General features: G+C 47.3%; 1 protein-coding gene across 3 annotated transcripts in view; it reads right to left on the bottom strand.

The window, feature by feature from the left end:
• The window catches only part of LOC144723065 (EF-hand calcium-binding domain-containing protein 4B-like), a 35,129-nt gene extending 19,245 nt beyond the window's left edge, over positions 1-15,884 (bottom strand). For 2 of the 3 annotated variants that reach the window (XM_078601616.1, XM_078601617.1), the window contains exons 1-3: positions 15,722-15,883; positions 1,428-1,512; positions 929-1,108 (exon numbers count right to left, since the gene is read on the bottom strand). The gene's annotated coding sequence lies outside the window, so the exon portion shown is untranslated. Of the gene's footprint in view, positions 1-928; positions 1,109-1,427; positions 1,513-15,721 lie in introns of all 3 variants that reach the window. The other variant, XM_078601618.1, reaches the window with a different exon arrangement.
• Positions 15,885-17,747: the final 1,863 nt, after the last annotated feature.

The following is a 17,747-nucleotide window of genomic DNA, read 5'->3' on the forward strand; positions in this document are numbered from 1 at the left end:
AGATGCTGGAACAAGTTGTGGCGTTACCTCTTCAATGTTAACACAAAGCGGGCGAGTGTCTCCGCTGACCGTTTTCGCGATTGACACAAAATAAGATAGAGGTGCAGCCCTGCAATTACTTGCTCTTCGCAGGCCATACGAAAAGAGAACACTGAGACTGGTTGGAGACGTGTAGAGGCTTTGAAGTATCAAAAAAAGTTGACTTTCTCTATACATTTTCTCTCAATAATTTCTAGCGGGGGTCTTTATACAGTGAACAGTAGTTACCTCAGAGTTTCGGGTTTAATGCATCACCACTGCTGAGCACAGGGTCCAAAAGGCACGAGACGGCACACGGTCACCAACGAAAAGCACGACTGGAGGTGACGATGGGCAGGGGGTGTGGATGTGTTTTCTTTACTCCGGCAAGGTCGCCGTAAGAACTTGGGAAAAGAGAATTCGAGGTTGGTCAAAAGTCGAGCGGTGCAGGGCGATGAGAAGAAGAGGCAGAGAGAGGGAGAAGTGCTGTGACCTGCAGTGCGGCGAGTGTGGCCGGCGAGTGTGGCCGGCGAGTGTGGCCGGCGAGTGTGGCCGGCGAGTGTGGCCGGCGAGTGTGGCCGGCGAGTGTGGCCGGCGAGTGTGGCCGGCGAGTGTGGCCGGCGAGTGTGGCCGGCGAGTGTGGCCGGCGAGTGTGGCCGGCGAGTGTGTTGTTGTTGTGTCCTGCGAGCGCGGTGGTCGAACGCAGCGTGGAAGGGCGAGACCAAACAGTTCAGTGCTGTGGACCGTGTCCTCAACACGGCACAGGGGGAAGCAATGGGCCAAGCTCACGGGGGGCAACAGCAAGGACGATGGAAGCAGCGAAGGCATAAAAGTAACCTTAGTCAAGCGTCTGAGCAGGACCACTCTTTTTTCGTCGAGCGCCCTTACACAACAACCACCGATTGCTCACCTCGGAACGGGCGTCGCCGTCGACCGGAGTCTCGCGGAGGCGACCGACGCGCCGCGACCGACTCTCCGCCCGCGTCTCCTCCCGCCGGGGTCGGCGTACGCGACTTTGGGGGCGAGTGCCGCGCCGCACCTCCTCGTGTGACGCCACTTCGCACGCTCCCCCCCCCTGCTGCCTCTTCACCTGTGCCAGGCAACGCAAATAAACAACGCCGGTTGGTGGAAAGAGGAAGAGAGAAGGAAAGAAAAAAGAGAGGATCGCGAAACGTTTTTAAGTTTCGCAGACGGAGAGCCGCCCTCTCCGAGGAGATGTCGCGTGGCAATGCGAGTGAGGGGGCTGGATGGACGCGTGTCTCTGCGACGATCGAACAAGCCCTTTGGGAATGGTGAATCTGGGTGGACCGGTCTGGGCGTGGGGCACACACCCCATCAGCATCAGGGGGCAAGATTAGCAAGCAGAGTCTTTTACTGAATACCAGGTGGGAGCACACGGAGACTCGCACCTCGTGTCCATTGGACAGGCGACTTGAGTTTGGCCTGAGTTGACCTGATTTCTCCCAGAAACGCGAGTTGAAGGACAACTTGAGTCTGGTGTAAAAACAAAAAAACAGTGGCATTCCATGATTTTACAACGCACAGTCAAAAATAAATAACTCAGAAGCCAGTTCAACAAAATGTTGCACAGTTAAAAAATCTGCGTGATAATAGCAGTGTTTTTTTACCTTTTGGTTTGTAAGATTCCACCCCCTCCCCCACCGCCCCCCCCTGGGCTATCTGCACCGCTGGCTCTGTCTCACAGTTCAAGTCCGAGCTCAACCTCTTCCTCCCCCACCTTCATGATGATGATCAATCATCATCTTTGCCTTTTTAGGTCACTTCCTTTCATACGGTAGCAATGCAAAGCACCCCACAGCTCATGTCAACCATCCGAAGGGAACCCTCAGCAACAGCTGTCCCTGTGCGGCGACACCAGGTGACTTGGCAACGGCCTACGAACAGGCACGAGTCTGCTAGTAGGGGGGGTGAGGGTACGATTGCGATGTATAATCTCAATTGAGTAAGCTTGCAGGCAAGTAACTTTTTCAAATTTGCACAAGTTTGGACCCGGACACGAAGAACACGATGGCCTACTCTTCTTTGAATGACGGTCACGGGATCTTTAACGTCCACTGTGAAGTTGACAGAGCGCTTCTCACGGTCGACGCGCTCGTGGCATTCGCCAGGGTGGCCTGCCGGATTTGAACCATGAACCTCTTGCAACGAACGCGCTGCCACGAAGGGTGGCACCATGGTAACACTCGTGCACTCTTCCGTCGCATCACTGCTGTTGGCCAAACATCCCAAGTCTGCAGACTTGAGTGTGGCTTTTCTTGCGTAAATAAGTCATGATCAAGTGGAGTCATTGGCAGTCAATGCAATATTTAAAATTATTATGTAACGTGGTTCCATTTGCGACGCCTGAGAATTGTTCTGGTCGTCAATGTTGTAATTGGTTTAATAGCCGGGAGGGCCAACAGATTGCCAACTTGAGGTAGTATAGTCTGGACGGGACCGATTTCCGCACCGTCATTAGCGTTAATGAGTACGAGATCCGCGACACCCTCAACGGAAGATTACAGGCAGATTTGGTGACATTGCGGGTATGTACTTTGTTTTTTTTGTTGCATTAGGATCAACGTGTATGCCGCTTCCGAACATCAATGAAGGGCATCGTTCTACTACGGGACAGCCTCGCTGTGTGAATGCGGGGAGCAGGAGACCGTGTGGCTTCAGACATCGTCTCCGTCTGTCAAGTCCGTCACGGCGTGCCGGGCACTACTCGAGGAGGAGGCTGTCACGTGGCTCTGTGGCTACGCGAGGCTGACGTCGAGTTCGAGCGAAACATCGACACCCGCGTGTGTTTATTTAATTATTTGTTTTCCTCGTGCATCTGGTGCTCTGTGTAAAAGTCACGTGTAAAAGCATTCGCTAAATACATTAGAATAAATTGATAACACCGATCGATCTATGGGAAATGACAGACGCACCATCGTGCACAATAACTCCCCTCGGTGCGGGCGGTTATTCGGCACAGGACGATCTGAAATGCGACACTGTAACATCGTACCAGTCAACCCCTTATCGGTGCCCTGCCTTGTTACAGACCAATTCAAACCTTATTGGTCACCCCGTGCCCCTTAAAAATCGTTCATCCTACAAAGTCCCATCACGAGGGAGAAACACAAACAAATAGACAAAAACTAATTTGCCCGTATTGAAACGGCTGTACGCCGTATGGACCTGAAAACTCAATTTCCTTGTACAAGAATACGGGGTATAACCCGTATGGGTTGACAGTGTATGTAAGATACACTACTGTGTTGCGATTCATGCCTCGTTTTTAGTGGCCTCCTGATTCGGGCTGTCCGTGACTGGATGGAATTCGTCACAAGGTAATTCTCACGACGTTTTGGCCACAAAGCAAGCAGCCGTCCTCACCTCAGGATGGCTGCTTGCGTTGTGGCCGAAACGTCGTGAGAATTGTATTTTATTATGTTAATTTTATTTTATTATTTCCCTTCTAGGTGACTTTACCGAAAAAACCAAGAATATGAATCCCTGCAGTCACCAAAGCTTTAAATCGAAATTTAGCGTATACCTATGCAAATTTCTTATTAACCGCATCCGACGTGACTTTATTCGAGAACGTATATATATACCGGCAGACACCCCGGTTTACGCCCCGGTGCGTTGTTCCTGACCAACCAATTGTAGCGCCGGACTTTGACTTATTAATTTCGCCCTCAATTTTACAAACGTACTTCAGGTCGAGTAAACACCAACTATTGAAACCGAAGGTGGGAACTGACGGTGCGGTCCGGTGACCGAAGCCACAGTGGGGTCTGCCAGGAGGCTGCGCTGTGCTGGCGTGACCTCATGGAGTGACACGTGCCGGTTGTGGCACGAGGCAGCCAATGGGAGCGAGACGAAGGGGGCGCGCGACCGACATCTGTGAAAAAGAGTTTTATAGCTCATCGAATTCCTCCAGCAGAAATAAATATTCTGATTCATTCGTCAGCAAGTGAACTGCGTGCACAAGTCTCAACGGCAGCTGTTGACATTTCAGAGCATTCCATTGTATTCATCACATTTATTCTTAATATTCTATTATTCGAGGTGTTATGTTGTTCGTCATCAGCACAGGGGGTTTAGGGTGGTTGAGATGGCTTGTGCACACCGCGTTGCTCAATCTGCCCGAATCGAGTTTTTGTTTTTACTTCAATGTTCTTACTTTTACCCTCTACAGCAGAACGTCTCTCATCCGCCACGGTGATGGTGGAAGAACATCATGGCTCCCATTGTCCATGAATTTAAGCCACTTATCCGTGGGGAAACAACAATCAAAATAAGGATCATCACGGATGACAGAAGTCATGGTAAGAGGAAGTTATGCGAAGAGCAGTTATGGTAAGAGTTCAGAAATTATCAACCATCATTTTAGTTCTGTTTGTGTGCACAGTTAATATTATCACCTTGTACAGCGTTTTGTCTATACAAGATTTTTTAAATCTAATCATGATTAAACAAATTTCCCACGGGATTTTGCTTCCATTCTTGATAATAAATCACCACAACAGTGCCATCATCACTTTACTGCTCATGGCAGCAACTTAAAAAAAAAGTCCCCCATTCACAATGCTTCCAGCACATTTCCGATCGCCCGGGGACACACAGCCTCAGTTTACAGCAGCGTTCTTCACGAATTTTCAAAGGAGGGCGGCACTTCCGCCGATAAGACACCATCAGTGTTAGGGCCGCCACACATTGGAAACCATTGAGGTTTGACAGCAGCACAATGATGATGATGGGCGGTGTTTTCATCATTTGTGTATTGTCGGGGGGCCGCATCAGGGGCCGCCAGTGGCCCATGGGCCTTGCGATGAAGAACACCGCACGACACCGTGGCTCTGCGACTGGCAGCCTTGTGCTCCCTCGTTCTCGGACATTGATTTTCAAAAAGTAATTATTTTATTCAGAAAGATGTTTAATTTATTTAACATGAAAATCAACCCCCTTCCCCACCGCCCTCCACCCCACCCCTATCAACTAAATTCTTCACCAGATGCCTTTGGTGAAACACTTAAGAAATAACGACGGAGTGAAACGCCTCTAAAGAGGATGCCTCGTCGGATGCATGTACCCACCACGCATGTTCACGACGCAGCATAAGCCACTGGCGGCGCACCGCTCCTGCGACGTGTGTTCGGATTGCACCTCCTATTGTTCGATATCGCGTCCGACGTTTCGATCCACGTGCCGGGGAAATTCTCGAGTCAGTCTCTGAAGAAGCTCCCCGGCATGTGGAGCAAGATGTCCCCGCACATCATCCCGAACAACACGCGGTAAAACTCTAAATATTAATAACACTCTATTTTATGAAGCGTCTTTCATATTGAAAGACGCTTCAATATGAAGGACACTCATAAGTATAGTTAAAGTCTAAGCGAAATAGAAAGTTGATAAGAACAATATCAATGACTACTCTCGAAATTCCAATAACACATTGTAGCACAACTGCAAACCCCATGCGGTAAACCGCTGGTAAATGATGAACGGTGGGGAGCGATGACGCAGTAATCAGTTCACTTCGCGACGACTTCAGCGACCCGAGATCAATTTCCGTCCATCCCGTGCCGAGTACATACAGTGTGATCAATTAAAATTACAGCCATTTTCAAAAGCAATCGTCCTCCCGACAGATGAAAGACACGGGCTTCCATGCCTGCGCGTTCGTTTAAAATGGCCAGGTAGTTCAAGAGTAGGCGCAAGAGGCTCGCAATCGGAAGGCTGCGAGTTCAAATCCTGGTTGGGGGTTGAGTAAGACCACCATCCCTTCGGGGTCAATAAAATGAGTTCCACATTGGAAAGTCTCACCCCCACCATAATAAGCACGCGGAAATTCTGTCACTGGATGAGGGCTCTAAAATAGATGATTACCGTCTCACTGCTATGCGAGCAGGAAATCGCTGACTTTGTGAGTATGAATTGAGCTGTATTTTTAGCTTAATTTGCACTCACTCACTAGATATACTCAAATTTCTCTGCGTGCCAACGTCTGCAGAATAAGCCCTCAGGGAAGGGCTTGACTGAATGAGATGAAAAACATAGTTGCACGATGAGGGTATCTCTGTTGTTGTATACACGTAATTCTGAGTCATCGGCCAGCGACCTTCAAAATACGCCACAAACGAGAACCTGGTTCTGCATCTGGTGGCTCAAACTTAGGACCCTTCACCTCAAGAACTGAAGATGATGATGGCTGGTGGTCAAGACTAATAGCAGTGGCAACCAACAAAGAGAATGGGCGCCACGTTAGCAAGATATTAACTATCTCGCCTGGTATACATGTGGTCACGGGTTTGATCCCGACCCTGATGCCTATACAGTATATTTGGAGTTTGCGTGTCTCTCTCTACCCTTGGTCGCGTGGATTTTTCTCCAGGTCCTCCGGGTTTTCCCTCCACATTTAGAAACACTTATAGTATTTGGCTGCTATAAATTTCCACGTGAAAAGCCACTTCGTGAAGCTATGATTTGTGGCCAGGTCGCTTCTAAAAAAAAAGAGAAATGTAGTTCAGTGGGCTTTACCTGGTAAAATAGAAAAAATAGTTTAGTTTAGAATGCGCCCGAGGGAAACGAATGTTCACTGCGGCGTCGCTCGTTACATCGCAAGATTGTGAGAGGTGGTGATGGCTTAGGGGTGCCATCATCCAGCAGTGGATGGATCATGGCCGATTTGGATGTGGTCTCAGGACTCTGGCGTCGTTTGCTCAGCGCCCTGGCATAGGATTTAGCGAGCACCTTTAACCTCGTGAGCCACTGGCCTCATCTTAAGTTAATACCTCCACACTCCACTCTAGTAAGCCGCTTAATCACTCGAGAACGGGGGTGGGAACCTACATCCAGGGACTTCATTCCATACGGCCCGTGGCCACGTTAGGCCTACCACCTGGAAACAGCCCGCCGATGATAACTATTTGACACTGGAGTCCCCTTAGCTGCACTGATCAGTCGCTGGATGGGGAATATTTTGGACCTAGCATTTGGGCCCAAGCAATAATACTTTTCTGATTCTATCACAACTTCGTTTTTGTGAAGGTGCCAAACCAATGACTCATTCAATAAATGAGACTATAGATAATTACAGGATTACACCCAATGTGCATCATTAGGTGGGATGGTTTTGAAGTGATGACTTTAAGGTTGCCCAATTGGTAGAGCTGCCCTATGACTAAAGTTTCACGGATGTGCTCTATGGCTCTCTGACGGGGTTTCAGGCTGTACCGCGTGTTTCTTGGCACGATGTTCGACGTTTCGGACTTAAATTCAGAAGAAGCTTGAGGCACGCGCAGCGTTAACCTCGGACATTGTGCCGAACAACACGCGCCGCAACCAGAAAACACAACGCGAAGCTCTCGAACAGCTGTCACGAGCCACTCTTGAGGAAGAAGACTCGTGGTTTCAACGGGACTCTCACCCGGTAAACAAATGAGAACTTGGATTTCAGTTAATGAGTGAATGGGCCTCTCAACAGCAAGGCCACAAGACTTACGCCGGACAGCAAGAGCAGGCGATTTGTGCACAAATTGTCCGAGGTGGGCAGGCGGGCGGGCGAACGTGTGGCTGGCCTCTACTGTTTAACCGGGAGATGAAATAAACCCAGAAAGACACGCAAAGTAACACTACTCTTTGGTTCTTTGGGTAAGTGGGTCCACTTCAGCAATTGTTTCTTTCTGTGGTTGTCCCACCTGATGACGGACGCTTGTGTTGCACCCAAAACGTTGTGATTTAATTTATTTTATACCTACGTGACTTTACCGAAAGAACCAAAGAGTATGGATCCCTGCAGTCACGAAAACGTCAAATTTAGATTCAACACTGCCCGCTTCGTGGCATTGCCTCTTAGTGTGTGGCCAACATTTAAAAGATAAATATTTTAGTCTTGCTCTAGTCGAGGGCAACCTGTGAATTTGATTGTACAGTACGGTATATTATTATCATCAGGTATACCAATCAGTGAACTCATTCAACAGTTTTACATGAAGTACATCTACAGACAAATAACATGATTGCTTTTCCTCAGTGGACTGCAGTCTCGAATAGCAATTGGAAGTGATCCTATTCCCTCTCATAAGAATCAGAAAATGTATTTAGACTGGAGGAAATCCAATGCGGAATACACCACGCCGCCGTTGACCCTGGCCATTGACCGAGCAACCCAACGTTCCTACCAGATCCCTCCACAGGAATGTGTTATTTAAAATACTTTTTTTTTAAACACGCTTTAATTAAATGTACCGTACGAGTAATGGCAGAACTGCACGACTCCAGGAAGTGGCCCCGAAGCTTGCCATAACGTAAGGGGGCATGGTGATTTACAGCCAACGTCAGTTGAGCATGGACAATTAGACTCAAGCAGAAACATAACATATAAAAAGATTGCTTTAAAATATGTGTTTTAATGATAGAATATAGTATTGTCATCAGTATGACATACGTTTCCCAAGTTCGCAGTCGATACGACATTGGGAAGTGGGTTAAAATTTAGTTATAAGATTTGAGGATACGACAACAACGGACAGAGTGAGGTAATAGAAAGCGTGTTTTAAAGATTGTTTGAAAATATTGTTTTAATGATAGAATATAGTATTGTCATCAGTATGCCATAAGTATACCAGGTTTGTAGTCGCTACCACATTGGGAAGTTGGTTAAAATTGAGTTACAAGATTTGAGGATACGACAACAACAACAGAGTGAGTTAATAGAAAGCGTGTAATGTAATAAACACATTCCTGCGGAGGGAGCTGGTAGGAACGTTGGGTTGCTCGGTCAATGGCCAGGGTCAACGGCGGCGTGGTGTATTCCGCAAATATGGCCGACTGTGAGGGCGGGCACAAGCCGGCGCGAGTAGGTTAAACGTTGCGTTTCATAAGGGCACCACGGGGAGACCAGCACCTCGCCACCCAGCCCCTCTCCACCCAGCCCGACCCCTCCAATTTTTGGATGCACGACAGACGGACGGACACAAACATCCCCTGTGGGCTGGTGGAACCAGGAGGTTCCTACCAGTATAACAATAAGCCACGATGCTCTTTTCACAGACGCCCAGGCATCATCATAGTCCACGCCGCGTGGCGGGTGAGAGGCGCAGTCACCAACACGAAATTCAAACGACAACACTCCGTTGAAAGATCGAACATTACCGCTCACTAACCTCGTTCACAAGATCAACACGCAACGTCCGAACCAACGTTGGCCCAACGTTTTACTGGGTTTGGGAGGAGGCGGAGGAGGAGGAGGGGGGTGTTAGTCGAGGAGGAGACGCCGACGACGTCTGGCAGCTCCAGTGGCCTCTTGAGCGGAGACCTCCATTGTGTGGCGCCCGTTTCCGTGACAACTCCCAGGCGACAAGGAGGCCAGGCGACGGGCATTGATCCTCTTGGAGGAGAAGGAGGAGGGGTGGGGGGGGCCTTACAGACGTGGGATTTAAAACTATGAAAATTAAACTCGTTGGTTATTTTACCACGTGCAGCGCCCAACTGAGCTGCGTAGCTTGACCTGGCGATGGCAAACGAAAGCTTCTCAACGAAGTGGTGGCTCATCGTCTCGCGTGAAATACTCTGAAGCGCATGACATGACTTGGGGGGGGGGGGGGTGGGGAATCGTAATAAGAAATGAATAAACTCGTCTCATGCCTCATGCCTCAGCAAGCCATGGGCGTACGAGTGCCACGCAGTGCGTGACATATGGGATGAGTCCCAAGAGGGTTCAAAAATCAGTCAGACCAACCCCCCCCAACCCCCCCCCCCCCCCGCCGACTGAAAACCCCTTGGGGGAAATCTCAAGAAACTGAGGGGAAACCGAAGAAACTGAGAGGAATACCCAAGAAACTGAGGGAAAATCCCAAGAAATTGAGGAGAAACCGAAGAAACTGAAGGGGAATCCCAAGAAACAGAGGGGAATTCCCAAGAAACTGAGGGGAAATTCCAAGAAACTGAGGAGAAACCGAAGAAACTGAGGGGAAATCCCAAGAAACTGATAGGAAATAGAAAGAAACTGTGGGAAAATCCCAAGAAACTGAGGGGAAATCCCAACAAGCTGAGGGGGAACTTCAAGCGACCGAGTTCATATTTGGAGAAAAGAGAGGGCCTTCCTGGGTTTGCGTAGCAGCAACAGGCGAATGTACACCACCACTAATGGAAAAAATTACTTCGAACAGTTATTAATTTCCCGCTTATTTCTCAAAGAAGGCTTGCGAGCGAAGGACACCACCTTGCAGTTGACGCTTACGCAAGACCTGAACTCGGCAGATGCCGAGTGAGACACTCGGATAAATGTGGCCGTGTCGTTTACAAGAGGCAAGCAACAACGACAACAAACAAAACAAACGTGAGAATCCATTGCACGGCCGTGAGTCAATCAACGTTGTGAGAAAACCGTGAGATACCCATGGGAAATCGACGAGACCTGAAATGGCACTCACACAAGCGAAGGTGCAGCCCTGCAATTGCTCACTCACACCACAGACTGTCGGATGAGCCTTCGCTATGTACACTGAATTGTACGTTTGAACTTCTTTCGTACCATACCTAGCCAACCGTGCTAATCCGAGGCTCGGGGGAAAGACAACAAACTAAACACAAAAAGCAATTCTAAAGTTTTCAGCTCTTCCACGCATTGAAACGTCACCTATTGTTATTTTACTTTTAAGGCCACAGTGCTGTTGACGAATGTGTTGAGTTTCTGTGCAAATGTGTTTGCACCACTTCCAACGCAGCAGCAACAGCTTAGGTTGGTAATCCTGACATTTTGCCATGTCATTTTTACATTTTGGTTTGACAACTGCTCATGCATTTTACTGTATGTCCCAACAGACAAAAGTTAAATAAAATAAAAATCTAACCATAAATCCTCATAAATGGCGCATTACCTGGCATTCGACCAACATCGCAGCCTTAACTCTCAAACAATAGCAGCAGCAGCAACTCAACACTGTAGGGTGGGTCAACACGTCAGCCAAAGCACTTTGTGAAATTCCACACATTGCTCTTTGTCCAAAACTAAACCTACACGCGACTAAAAATGTCAATTGCACAACTGCCATAATCGCACCCAGCTGCTCACGGAATCGCCGCATACGGCGACACGCACGTTAATTAACTGGTGTGGCAGGTCGTGCTTCACGTATGACCCCAACACGTACTGTATGTTGGGGGTTATTAATGCTACGTGTTAAAACGTTGATTCATAAACAGCTAAACGTGTGTTGCTTTACCCACTGGCATACGCGTGCAATGCGATTCGTCGGCACCTTTATATTTGAGGCTTGTTTAAATATTTGCGTCTTCTCTGCATACTTTTTTTTTATTTAGTATAGCAAATAACAATGGAATATGTCCATGGGTATTTACATCTCAAAAAATTCACCTGTGTACAGGTGCAAGTTGGAATTGCAGGATTGCCAGATGGATACCGATTGAACGTGGCCTTCATATAGCAGTGAATCGACCATGGCTGATCATGATTACTTTACCTACTAAAATAAACTTTTTATTTTACCAGGTAAGGCCCACTGAGCTGTTACAGCTCTTTTTCACAAAAGCGACCTGACCGCATATGACAGTTCAACGAAGTGGCTCATCACGTGGACATTTATAGCAGCAAAATACTCTAAACAAGTTTCTAAATGTGGAGGGGAAAACCCGAAGAAAATCCACGCGACCACGAAGAGAACATGCAAACTCCAAATATAGCGTCGTCACGCTTGGGATCGAACCCACAACCTCCTGTATACCAGGCGAGGTAGTTAACATCGAGTAATTTGATGGGAGACGGTCTGGGAATACCAGGTGTTGTGGATTTGGGGCTGCGAGGTGGCGAGGAGGCTGGCAGTAACAGAATGTGGATTCTGTAATCTGTGTGGGGTTTTCAGTTTGATGAATAATGCACTTCGATCCAGGAAATCCTCACGGAGGCTCAAGACTTCTGTTCAGGATGGTCCTGCAATGGGATGTTTGACCAATTCGGATAATACAGTGACATGCAGAGGGTGAAGGTGGCAGCACTTGCTGCCCTTATTATGTTTTACTGTCCCTTTTGTAAAAAAACATGTACGAGTTTTATTGGCAGTAAGGCAGACCCTAGCAAATGGATTACCTATAGCTTAAACTTGCACAAACACACAAACTGCTTACAATTTAACCACGCATTCATTACATCGCAGCGGACACAAACAGGCCAACATACCGAAGTTGAATTACCTCCGTACGTACGTTCTACATACAGTTGATTTTTTTTCACGGGAAAGTTAGTGAAGCCAAATAGTACTGTCATTATAACGCACGATCTGCTGTGTCAAATCAGTCTCCTTGTTCTCAGCCGACATACAAGTAGTCCATAATTCTTGCACACATCAAAAATAAAACACTTGAATACTGAGAATGTGGTCCCAAAATGTTCCAATCATAACAAATACAATTAAAAAAAAATGCAACAAAAGCTGATAAGTGCACAAAAAAAGGCATGGAGTGGTTATTCCTAAGAATTACACCCGAAAAGAGAAACGCACGGATCAGAAACCCTGCACAAGTTAAATACATCGTGGTGATTGTTAAGAAAGTCAGTGTGCTTAGACAGGACACGCCACTCGAACGATGTCGTGGCAGCCAAAGGACAGAAAATGTTTGAGGACATCCAACGTGGATATGACCTTCATCAAGCAATAGATAGAATATAGCTGATGTTGTACATAATAGATAGGCTGATGTGACCCCTGCAACCACAATTACCACAATATACATAGAGTATATATATTTTTAATATATATAATTGTAACTGTGCATAGTGACAATTGAATCTAAATGCTGTTAGGGGTGAATCATAATTCCAGCATTATAATTACTTTTAATTCATATTCAAGAGGTGCATTTCCTCCTGATGTAGTATCGTGCAAGCTATTTAACAGGATAACTTAAGTTATAGCGATGCCATTTTAAAGAATAAATATTGCAGTATAGATTTATTTTTGTATATATGTATTTTTACGTCTGCTGGAGAGGTTTGAAAGCAGCCCAACAAATATCACAATCCGAAGGGAATTAAGTAAATTGTGATGATGTTCTAGTTGGGCCAGGAAGCTGAACTTGGCCCAAATTTTGTTAAATCTATGTTTATGACTAGAAATGTTTAATTTAAAAAAATCAGCATTATTCATTTTGGTCTCCCCTATGGAAAACTAGGGTGAAGTTATATATTTTTTACCTAAACAAATTAAAGTGCGTGTGGAGAAGTCTAAAGATGCTGATTCTATATGTAAATCGTTTTTTGTTTCTTATTTTAATCCACCGTCTAAAAATGTAAAACTGAAACTTGTACATTTAAGCAAGGATGATTGGATTACACTGGGAGACAGAGAGGAACACATGACAGGTTCATTCCATCATTCAGTGAGTGGGCTTGGACAGGACCCATCACGCCTAGAATGGACAATAGCCGATGGTCAAGAATTAGAACGGAGTGACGGCTAAGGGATGGAATGTGTCTGAGCGTACGAACACACCCGAGGAGATGGAGCGACGAAATCAGATTGTGCGCACGATCTCAGTGAATTGCTGGATCGCGGGATCCTGAGAGATGGCGATAGCTTGGAGGGGGGCTGCATCCAGCAGTGGATTGACCATGGCTGATGATCATGGAAAAAAAAAAGTTTGGGGAACAAAACTTCCACTCTTTGTGTTTGAACTTAGACGATTAAAGTTTGCACCTGGAGGTTGGGAAAGGAACTCAATCCAAGCATGCATAGGTATGACATCAGATTTTAAATATTTGTCTGCTACATTTTGTGAGTGTGACGCTAACGAGGGCACAGCAATCTCCCAGTTACTCGAGCAATATACTGGGCGGTCCGTTTAGAAGATCTCCACTGAAATAATGAAACATTACAGGGAGAACATTGCATCTCACGTGTCACCCACAAATATGTATCAAGCGCGTATTGCATGTTAAAAAAAAAAACCTCTCCTCTGTAAGATACCGAGGCATCGTTCTTGCGATTAAGGTAGCCGCTCATCTGTTGATAAATGGGTTGTAAATAAGTTTGGGTATCAATAAATGGATTACCCCCTACGATACGCGTCTTCAGTTGTTTCATCGCAGCTTGGAACGGTCCGGAACGCCGAATAATTTTGGTAGCCACGCCACATCCATCCTCTGAACAAGTTTTTGTTTTTAATATATATGTAAAAACCTTCATAATCAACGTTTTTGGGTTTAGATCGCGTTATTTATAAATGTGTCGAAACCCTCCACCACCTGACACGGCCAATCAGTAAAAAAGTGTCACGTTGACAAAAGACAAATATGATAATTGGTTCTTTACCCTTCTATCTGGCAACAAAACTGACACCTTTTTACAAGGAGTCATGTTTGCATAGACCGCAATACCTGCAGTCATAATACAAACAAAAGAACATAACTCTGATAATGTGCACTGTCCTTAAAGTTGATTGATCCACACCCGAGACAGCTTTCCTTAGAGCCTAGTCTCATATGGGTTGGACCAGATGACGTCATCATTATCAGAGTTATGTTCTTTTGTTTGTATTATGACAGCAGGTATTGCGGTCTATGCAAACATGACTCCTTGTAAAAAGGTGTCAGTTTTGTTGCCAGATAGAAGGGTAAAGAACCAATTATCATATTTTTACTGGCAAATGAGGTTCCCATAGTGAAAAGACAAATAGTTCACAGAATGGCGAATTGCCCGATGATGCTGGATGCAATTACCAGCGAAACGTCGTACTCAAATTATAAATGTTGTGGTTTCACGCTTCAACACACCGGTGGGCTAAAGCAGTGAACTATTTGTCTTTTGTCAACGTGACACTTTTTTACTGATTGGCCGTGTCGGGTGGTGGAGGGTTACGACACATTTATAAATAACGCGATCTAAACCCAAAAACGTTGATTATGAATAATATTGGTCGCGAAAGCCTACGTGTTAAACTGTAAAAACCTTGTTCGTGCAATTTTCGGAATATAATGAGGTTGACGTGGACTTACTGTGCCCAATACTCGCGCGACGGTACCTTAACTCGCTAATCCAGTCCCGGGGTATGTTTTGATGATACAAATGGGACGTGCCTGGAGATGGCGTCGCAGTTTATAGCGATTAGATAACACACGTGTGCGTGGAAACGAGAAAACATGGGATTTAAAACAAGAAGTGACCGTTTGCCATTGTGGTATTCCACCGATCTCTGGATTGCAAGCCCAGCGCGTTCAAACCATGACATCAGAGTGGCATCACCCCATGTAGCAAGCGTCTATTATTTACAGTGAATGTAATGGGACACCCACGTAACAACAGACGTGTACCTTCAACAATACACACACACACATGCATATGTATACACTATGCTCTATGTTCGCGTCTTGAGTTGTACGATGTCAACTTTAACACTTGCAAGCAGCTCCATGGAAAACAATGAATAACACAACACGGACAATCAAGTTTCACTGCTAAGATGGTCGACTGATGGCAGGATATCAACTTAAACAGCAACCAACAACAACAATAAAAACACCCAAACTGCGCGGGTGTTCCGGGTGTTTAACCTTCACTCTCAAGATTCGCAGAAATCTTCATCGACCAATTGGAAGGGGACATCAATGACAACCAACAACGACCAGTAACACAGACGAAACAAAAAACTGCACGCACGCACACACATACACGTAAAAGTCGGGGCGTCAAACCTTTTGACGGTCAAAGTCCGCTGGTAGGATGGCCGAGTGGCCGCCCGATTGACGGCATCTGAGAGTGCCCGCGGTGATGATAAAGAAGAGATGGACACGTTCTGCGTTCACGGATGAACTTCCGTGAGCACGGGTTGCACCGCACGCACGCGCGCGCGTGCGTGTGTGTGTAGGGGGGAGGAGTAGAGGGAGGAAACTCGCTCAGGTGAACGGACAGGGAACAGAGGGGGCAGGAGGCGCCCACGTGGAGATAACCAAACACCCCTCCCCACCCACCACCAGCAGCAGCAGCAGCCTTCGAGACGCGGTCATCATCCGCACGAAGCGCGGGAGCCACCTTCTGACCGCGATTCATCAACTCGGGCAGGCGGCTGTGTGGGGGGGGCGGTGCTGGTGGGTGGCGGAGAGGGAGGTTCTTTTGCGATAACCGGTAACCGGATTAAAAAAGAAACTGGTTGGATCCGGTTACCGGTTTTGGCATTCGTTCGTTCTGATTGCGCCCCAACGACGCTGCGCCATCCGCGACGCAGGGATGTGCGTGTTTAGGATGTGTGCGGACAATTAAGGGACATTTGTATTCATGAGTGTTTACACCTAATATACCGTGTAGCCAATCCATGCACTCGTTACAGATACTGTCGTCCACGAGAAACCATAACCGGTTTCCGACTTTCGGATTATGAAAATGGTTACCGGTTACAGATGATTGCTTAGAAACATTACTTATTTTTCATGCACACTGCTTCCCAGCGTTACAGTAATGCCATTTATTAATCCTCGATATCCTCACTGGGTCTCAAGATTATTTTACAAGAAGGCCTCTAGCATTGGGATGTTTGGCAAGTTCCATGATCGACTGGCTTAATGCGGGCGGAAATTTGTGTACGTATTGTATTCTGAACTTCTTTTGCACCGTACGTGGTCAGGCACGCATTACAAGGCAATATCGCTCACAACTCCGCACAGATAGATGACTGCATTCTCCTGTCCACCTCTCGCAACCCAAGCCGGCGATAATTGATTCACCCAGCTCGTCTGTGGTTAATGTATCGGGCATCTTGTGGGCTCATGGCCTCCTGCGAATTTTCTGTATACAACAACAGGAGAATCGATCAACGTCTACCAATGTATCGTTTCGATAAAGATCCGGCGCTCCATCCCTCATCGTTACATTCGTCGCCATCGTCGGCCATGATCTATCCACCGCTGGACGAAGGCCTCCTCGGCACGTGAGCCGATGTCCTCCCCCACCTGTCACTCCGCGGGGCCACTGGGTGGCAGGAGAGCATTCTCGCTGATGCCTTTCGATGGCATCGTCGCCGCGACTCGCACTGCAAAGGCGTAGTAGCACGTCAAGATGCCATCACGATTATTATATTTAGGATGCATCTATAGCGCACCTTTCCAGGGCACTTTAACGGCACAAGCCATCGGCGGTACACACGAGGGGGCAAAAGGGGAGCAACGCGTGGGCGGAGGGGGTGACGGAATGGATGGAGGGACAGGGCCAGGGAATGGAGCTGCTGATGTTGCAGGGGGTAGGAATAAGGCGGAGTGTGGTGGTGAATGAGGGTGACGGGTGCAATGTGGATGAGAGGGCAGCGGGGTATGGGGCACACGCGTGAAGTGGCACGATGGATCGGTGCGATGGCTGGGCATGGATGAGGGTAGGTGAGGGGTGGTAGGGGCAGAGGAGGACTGGTGGCCGGATAGTTGACCCGATGGAGGTGCACAGCGGAGGGCTGGGGGAGAGATGTGGTTAGGTGCACATATTTACTGTTCACACAAGTATTCGTCAACAGGCGTGTGAATACTTGCAACAGTGGCGACGACATCATCCTATCCAAAGCACGCCGTGTCCCGTGCTATGCACCCAGCCTTGTGAATGTGCATGAGTGTCTGGCGATTGACAGTCTGATATATGCAAAGCAGTAAATCTTTTCTGCGAGGAGGTACATCTAGCAGATGGAGCGATTGAATCAGCTCGTGTGTGCAGGCGGGAAGGTCGATTGTTACATTGCAGACC

This window comes from Lampetra planeri, chromosome 16 (genome assembly GCF_965212315.1).
Source record: "Lampetra planeri chromosome 16, kcLamPlan1.2.h2, whole genome shotgun sequence".
Taxonomy (NCBI): Eukaryota; Metazoa; Chordata; class Hyperoartia; order Petromyzontiformes; family Petromyzontidae; genus Lampetra; species Lampetra planeri.